The sequence below is a fragment of the Otolemur garnettii genome, unplaced genomic scaffold (genome assembly GCF_000181295.1).
Source record: "Otolemur garnettii isolate 467f Iridium unplaced genomic scaffold, OtoGar3 scaffold00059, whole genome shotgun sequence".
NCBI classification, from domain to species: domain Eukaryota; kingdom Metazoa; phylum Chordata; class Mammalia; order Primates; family Galagidae; genus Otolemur; species Otolemur garnettii.
Genome location: NW_003852454.1, coordinates 2,652,533 through 2,661,300, shown reverse-complemented (window position 1 = coordinate 2,661,300; position 8,768 = coordinate 2,652,533).

The following is an 8,768-nucleotide window of genomic DNA, read 5'->3' as shown; positions in this document are numbered from 1 at the left end:
AAAATGGTTTAGATATTCCTCAGAAAGTTAAATATAGGATTATCAGTGATTCAGTAATTTCATTCCTAGGCATGTATTCCAAAGAATGGAAGGCAGGGACTCCAATGTACATTGTGCACCAAAGTCCATAGCGTTATTATTCGCAGAGCCCAAAGACAGAAACAACACAAAATATCCTTTTAAAAATAACTGGATAAGCCAAATGCAGTATACATACAGTGGAGTATTGTGAAGGCTTACAAACAATGAATTTGGAATACATGCTATAACATGAATAAACTTGAAAGTATGATTTTAAGTTTAATAAGCCAGACACAAAAGTCTAAATACTGCACGATTATGTGCATATGAGGTACCAATCATAGTCAATCTCAGGGACACGAAGTAAAACAGAGGTTACCTGAGATTAGGGGTAGTGGGAATTTGGAATTATTGTTTAATAGGACAGAGTTTCTATTTGGGGTGACTAAAAGTTTTAAAAGTGGATAGTGAACTGTCCCAAAACATTGTAAATGTACTTAACATCACTGAACTGTGTACTTAAAAAATGATACCACAATAAATAAGAAATGTCATTTGGCAAAAGATGTTCTATTTTTCTCTAGTCTGAAATAACTAGATTGATCTGTGAATTACCTTTGAAATACATGGTTGTTATTGGACAATGATTTCTATGTACATACCTATTTATATAAATTCATATTTTCTGTTTTATTCTATTTTATGTATCATTTAGTTTTAATTGACATGCCGAAAAATATAAATATATTAATTATGCAATAAAGAGTTGAAAAAATGTGTATGTCTAAGTAACTTGCATCATTATAAAACATTTCTGTTATCCCAGAAAGTTTTATATTATTTCATTTCAATGCCTTCACATACTAGTCCTTGACTTTCATACACTATTACTTTTCCTACTTCACCAGCTTCATGTGAATGGAATTCTACAGTGTACTCTTTTGTGTCTAGCTTCTTTAACCTAACACAGTGCTTCTGAGGCTCATACATGTCATTATGCACATCAGTAGTATGTACGTAAGTAGTGTTCTGTTATACCGCAGCTTGTTTCTCTGTTCTTAAGCAGCTTTATGTGTGAGTTATGTTCAGTTTGGGGAATATTATGAACAAAGTTGCTATGAAACTGTTACACAATTCTTTTTCATGGCATTTTTTAATAACAGTTCAGAGCAAAATTGAAAGGAGGGTGTAGGGCATAGTCTCCACCATTATCAACATCCCCACCAGAGCGGTACATTTTTTATAACTGTCACTCAGATTCCATGGTTTTACATTAGGGCTTGCTGTTGGTGTTGTACGTTCTATGGGCTTGGGAGAAAGTACAATGGCATGTATTCACCATTATAGTAACATTGCACTGCTCTAAAAATCTTTCCCCTTCATCCCACACTAGCCGTAGACCCTGGAAACCACTGATCTGTTTTCTTTTCTCCATAGTTATGCCATTTCCTGGATGTCACGTACTTGGAATCATACAGTATGTATGCTCTTCAGACAGGCTTCTTTTAATGGAGTAATATGCATTTAACTTTCTTCTAAGATTTTTCATGTCTTGATGGCTCACTTAGTTTGGCATGTAAAAGTAGTCCATTGTCTGGATGTGCCATAGTTTATTAAACCACTCATCTAGTAAAAGGCATGAGGGTTGCCTGAAAAATTCAGCAATTATGAATGAAGCAACATAATATAAACATTAATATTTAGTTTTTGTGTGTGTGTGTGTGTATGTAAAGTTTCAACTTCTTTGGGTAAATAATATGGGGAAATATTACTAGGTTACTGGGCAAGACCATGGTTAGTTTATTAGTAAACCACCAAAGGTTGAACCATTTTGCATTCTCACTAGATACACATGAGTGTTCTTATTGCTTCACATCCTCAGCTGCATTTGGTATTATGAGAGTGTTGGATTTTGGCCAAACTAATAAGTGTTTAGTGGTATCTCATTGTTTTAATTTGCATTTCTTTTCTTTGTCTCTTTTTTTTCTGAGTTGGAGTCTCACTTTGTCACCCTCAGTAGAGTGCTATGGTGTCATAGTTCACAGCAACTTCAAACTCTTGGGCTCAAGAAGTCCTCTTGCCTCAGCCTCCCAAGTAACTGGGACTACAGGTACCTGCCACAATGTCCAGCTATTTTTAGCTGAGGTCTCCTCGCTCTCACTTGGGCTAGTCTCTGACGCCCTAGCTCAAGCAATCCAGCCACCTTGGCTCTCCCAGGGTGCTGGAATTACAGGTGCAAGCCACAGTGCCTGCCCCTTTGCATTTCTATGATGACATTCAAGTATAGTATCTTTTTGTATTTTATTTGCCATCTGTATATATTCTTTGGTGAAGAATCCATTAAAATATTTGGCCCAATTATAATTGGTTTTTATTTATTGTTTTTCACTTTCAGAGTTTTTGTAAAATGTGTTTCACAATTTTTCCCATTTTTGACACTGACAGAGAAATAAACTTTAATGAAGTCCATCTTATCAATTGTTTCTTAAATGTACTGATCCTTTTTAAATGTACCTACAAAGTTATTGCCATGCTTAAGATCATCTAAGGTTTCTCCTATGTTAGTTTCTAAGAATTTTATTGTTTTGCATTTTACCTTTAGGTCTATGATCCACATTGCATTAATTTGTTGGGAGAGTGTAAGGTCTATACCTAGTTGTTCATAATTTTTTGAGAAGACTATCTTTTCTCTCTTTTATTGTATTTCCTCCTCCTTTTCAGCAATCAGTGGATCTATTTCTGAGTTCTCTATTCTGTTCTATTCACTTATTTTTCTAGCCTTGCTATAAAAACATATTGTTTGCCTTAATTACTGTAGCTTCATAGTAACACTTGAAGTCAGGTAGTGTCATTACCCTTATTTTGTTCTTCTTTGGTATTGTGTTCAATGTTGTAGATATTTTGCCTTTTCATAAAAACTTTAGAATCACTTTGTCAACACCCACAAAATAAATTGATGTGATTTTGCCCAGATGTGTTTAAATCTACAGATCAATTTGGGAAAAAATGGCATCTTAATAATATGATGTCTTCTTTTCCATGAACATGGAATATCTCTCCATTTACCTGCTCCTTTAATTTCTTTCATCAATTTTTGTAGTTTTCAAAAAAAAAAAAAGAAAAAAGTTATAGTTTTTCTCATTTAGACATTTGTATATATTTTTTATTTGATTAAGTTCTAGGTATTACATTTTCTGAAAAGCCAATATAAATTTTATTGCATTTTTAATTTCAAAGTCTTCTTTTTCATTGCTATCATATAGGAAAATTTAACTCGTGAATATTAACTTGGTATTCATCTAAACTTCTCTTGAGATTTCCTTTGTGGCCATCAGTTATGGCCATCTAGATAAATGTTTATCAGATATGTTTATCACTCATACATGTAAACACCAGCAGATATGACTTTTAAATGGCTATAATTGCTTATATGCTCCTGGAAAATATTTTTGTTAGTTCTTTTGAATTTTATACATAGATGATCATGCCATCTTATAAAAAGAGACAGTTTTATTTCTTTGTTGCCAAGCCATATATCTGTCATTATGTTTTCTTGTCTTATTGCACTAGGTAGGACTTCCAGTAAGATGTTGAAAAGTTATGGTGAAAGGGGGCATCCTTGACCTATTTCTGATATTAGTAGAAAAGCTTCTAATTTCTCACCAATAACTATGATGTTAGCTGTGGGGTTATTGCAGACATTTTTTTGACAAATTGCTGAAATTCTCTATTCAGCTGAAATTGAATTGAATTTCAGTTGCTGAAGTTTCTTCTCTATTCCTGGTGTACTGAAAGATTTTTATCATGAATAGATGTTGGATTATGTCAAATGCTATTTCAGTACCTGTTGATATGATTGTGTAATTTTTCTACTTGAGCCTGTTGTTTGATTGTATTAATTAATTTGTGAATGTTGAAATAGCTTTGCATGCCAGGTAAAATCATACTTGGTTGTGATATATAATTCTTTTCTTTTCTTTTTTTTATTTTATTACTTTTTTTTTATTAAATGATAGCTGTATACATTAATGCAAACATGGGGTACAGTGTAGTGTTTTCATATACATTTTGAAATACTTTCATCAAGCTGGTTAACATAGATTTCATGTCATTTGCTTAGTCATTGTGTCAAAACATTTATATTCTAGTTCTAGAAAAGTTCACTTGTACCCTTGTTAGACAGATATATAGGTAATCTTTCCGGTCACCCTCCCACCACCCGGCCGCCCTTCTCCCCTCCCCTTCCCTACCCCCTCCCCATATTCTTGGGCTAGAATTAAGTTGTATCTTTCATTTGAGAGCTATAAATTAGTTTCATAAAATGGCTGTGTACATTGGATACTTTTTCTTCCATTCCCGTGATACTTTGCTAAGAAGAACATTTTCCAGTTCCATCCATGTAAACATGAAGGAGGTAAAGTCTTCGTTTTTCTTTAGGGCTGCATAGTATTCCATGGTGTACATATACCACAGTTTATTGATCCATTCGTGGGTTGATGGGCACTTGGGCTTCTTCCATGATCTGGCAATTATGAATTGGGCTGCAATAAACATTCTGATACAAACATTGTTTCATCGGATTTGCTTGTACTTTGTTAAGGATTTGGGCATCTCTATTCATAATAGATTTGGAAATGTAGTTTTCTTTCTTTGTACTTTCTTTGGTTTTGGTATTTGGATAACAGTGTCCTCATAGCCAGAGTTAAGAAATATTACCTCTGTTTTTATGTTCTAAAAAAGCCTGTGGAGAATTTATATAAACTCTTCCTTAAATATTTGATATAATGATCTTTTAGAAGATTATTAATAATCAATTCAACTTCTTTTTAAGACATAGTTCTATTTAAATTGTTTGTTTCTTTTGCATGACTTTTAAAAGATTGTACCTTTCAAGGAATTGGTCCATTTGTCCTAGGTTATGAATTTATGGGCATATACTAACTTATAGTATCCCTTTACTATTCTTTTAAGATCCATGGTGTCTGTAGTGGTGTAAACTTTTTTTTTTTATTTCTGAGATGAATAATTTCTATCCTTTCTCACTCTCTCTCTTTTTTCTTAGCCTGACTATAGATTTATCAATTTTTTCATCTTTTTGAAGAACTACTTTTTGGTAGTATTGATTTTTCTCTATTGATTTGCTTTTTAAATTTTATTGATTCTTGCTCTGATTTTCATTTCTTTTCTCCAGTTTACTTTAGACTTAATTTTCTTTTCTTTTTTCTAGTTTCATAAAATGGAAGCTTACATGATTGATTTTAGATATTTTTGATGTTCTGATATGTGCATTTAACTATGTTACAATTTTCTTCTTTATGCACTGATTTTACTGCATCCACATATTTTTATAACAGGTTTTCATTTTTATTTAGTTGAAAATAGCTTTAAACTTCTCCTGAGATTTCTTCTATGGCCATACATCATTAAGAAAAGTATTGTTTATCTCTGCATATATGGGGATATTCTATTTATTTTTCTCCTATTGATTCTAGTGTAATTCTATTGTAATTTAAAAGCAGAAATTGCGTGACTTCTTTAAATTCATTAAGGTGTGCTTTTTTTGCCCAGGATGTGATCTGTCTTGTTGAACATTTTGTGTGAACTTGAGAAGAACATATATGCTGCCCTGGTTGCTCCCTCATAGATGGGCAAATATGGCTAGAAAGGCCTGGAGGTGGATATTTCTCTTTCTTTCTTTCTTTTTTTTTTTTCTCATTAAATAATAGCTGTGTACATTAATGCAATTATGGAGTACAATGTTCTGGTTTTATATAAAATTTGAAATACTTTCATGAAACTGGTTAACATAGCCATCACCACCTTTTCTTAGTTACTGTGTTAAGACACAATTCTACACTTAGTAGATTTAACACGTACCCTTATACAATGCACCATAGGTGTGATCCCACCAACTATCTTCCCTCAATCCATCCTCCCTTTTCCCTCCTCTTTCCTCTTCATCTTGGGCTTTAGTTGGGTTATAGCTTTCATATGGAAGTGTGGGGGCGTATAAATTGGTTTCAAGGTAGGGCCAAATACATTGGATACTTTTTCTTCCATTCTTGAGATACTTTGCTAAGAAGAATATGTTCCAGCTCCATCAATGTTAACATGAAAGAGGTAAAGTCTCCATCTTTTTAAAGACTGCATAATATTCCATGGTGTACATATACCACAATTTATTAATCCATTCATGGGTCAATAGGCACTTGGGCTTCTTCCATGACTAAGCAATTATGAATTGGGCTGCAATAAACATTCTGGTGCAAATATCTTTGTTATAAAGTGATTTTTGGTCTTCTGCATATATACCTAATAGAGGAATTGTAGGATCAAATGGCATGTCTATTTTTAGATCCCTAAGTGATCTCCAAACAGCTTTCCAAAAGGAACATATTAGTTTTCATTCCCACCATTAGTGCAGAAGTATTCCCTTTTCTCCACATCCAGGCCAACATTTGACAAAGGTTTAATAACCAGAATCCACAGAGAACTCAAATGTATTAGCAAGAAAAGAACAAGTGATTCCATCTCTGTGTGGGCAAAGGACTTGAAGAGAAACTTCTCTGAAGAAGTCAAGTGCACAGCCTATAGACACATGAAAAAAAGATACTCATCATCCTTAATCATCAGAGAAATGCAAATCAAAACCACTTTGAAATATCATCTAAGTCCAGTAAGATTAGCCCACATTACAAAATCCCCAAACCATAGATATTTCTCTTTCTTCAGTAGATATGATTTTTAAAACATAGTCTCTCCTGAGGGCAGACCTTGCTAAGAACAGAGTGCTGTGATGTATTTAAAATGTTTCCTCTCTTCCCTGATCAGTATCACCAAAGACTTTTCTCTGATGTTTACTCTGAGAACTTGTTTGAGCTTCTGGAGATAAAAGTCACAAAAGTATGGAGCTCCTCTCACAATTTTTGAGTTGAAGTTCAGGTTTTCCTACCTTGACCCAGGTTCCTACAGTGGTTTCCTCTGCTCTGATAATCTGTGGCTCCCTGCATTTGCCTGCCTATCTCTCCAGCTGGAGGAAGAGGCTTGCCTTACTCTCTGTGGATCTCAGAAGAGCTATTGATTTTTTATTCTGTTCAGACTATTACTTGTTTGAGCAGAGTCAATGGACAAGCTTCTTCCATGAGAAGGTATAGACTAGAAGTTTCTACAACCCTTTTGACATATGTTTTCTTCTCCTCTGCATGAAAACTTGGTAGTGGAATTGCTGGGTCATACATAGATGCATGTGTCTAATTTTCTGAGAAACTAACAAAAGTTTGGATTTTTTCCCAACAAAATGGTAGAACTCATTTACACCTCACCAGCAATGTCTGAAGGTCCTAATTGCTTCATTTCCTTGATGTTACAAAAAACATGTTGTCATTCTTTTGTTTTAACCATTCTACGGAGAGTGTAGAACTATTTTGCTGAGATTCCAATTTTTTGTTTTCATTATGACGAATGATGTTGTATACTTTAATCACTTCTACACAGTCTTTTGTAAAGTGTATTTCAAGTTTGCCCATTTTAGTTTTTATTGTTCTTTTTTGTCTATAATTAAAATGCATGAGTTGTTTATATATTTCATTTATGAATTCTTGGTATTTACACAAGTACTTTTTCCTAATCTGTGGCTAGTACATAAATTTGTTAGGTGATTTTTTTCATAGAAGTAAAAGATTTCATGGTGATGATACATAATTGATTATTTTTAATTCCATTATTAGTAATTTCTGAGCCTCTCCTAAGAAATCTTTCTTGGTTCCATGGTCCTAATCTTTCATACAGTCTCTTTTCCTTTTTCTTTTTTTGCTTGATTACTGACACTTTTTGAATAACTTGTTATTTAATTTAAAAATTACATAACAAATGTATTTTATTTTGTTATATTGTATTTTATTTTCAATAAATATGAGGGTACATATGATTAGGTTACATAGTTTGCTTTTGTTAGGAAAAGTCCTAGTTGTATTTGAGTCCTTCACCCAGGAACCTGTGCCATCTACCCCTATTTTGTACACATTACATAGGAGCTTACTGAGCCCCTTCCCCATCCCCTCCTTGAATTTAATTGTGTTTTTCCTCTCACATAGGACTCTAGTTGTTCATTTCCTAATTTAAAATTAGTATTGAATACATGGGATGCTTGTTTTCCATTCTTGAGATAATTTACTAAGGAAAATGTTGTTCAACTCCATCATGATAAACACAAAAGATAAACAGTCTCCATCTTTTTATGGCTGAACAGTCTTCCATGGTATACATATGCCACAGTTTATTAGTTCATTCATTGGTTTTGGGGTATTTGGTTTTTTTCCACATCTTTGCAATTGTAAATTGAGTTTCTATAAACATTCTAGTGCAAATGTCTTTATATTAAAATGATTTTTTTCCTTCTGGATAGATACCTAGTAATGAGATTAAAGGATAAAATGGAGGGTTTACTTTTAGCTCTTTGATGATACTCCATACTTAATTCCTTAAAGGCTGTATTAGTTTGCAATCTCACCAACAGAGTTTAAGATTCTTTTATCTACACCCTTGCTAACATCTGCAGCTTTGCAACTTTGTGATATGGGCTATTCTCACTGATGTTAGGTGATATCTTAAGGTAGTTTTGATTTGCATTTCTCTGATGCTTAGGGATGTTGAGCATTTTCTTCCAAAAAAATATAGTTTGAATTGTGAGTTGATGTCTGTGGTATTATTTAATGGTAATTTTTAAAATATGGATATCAAGTTGTGTC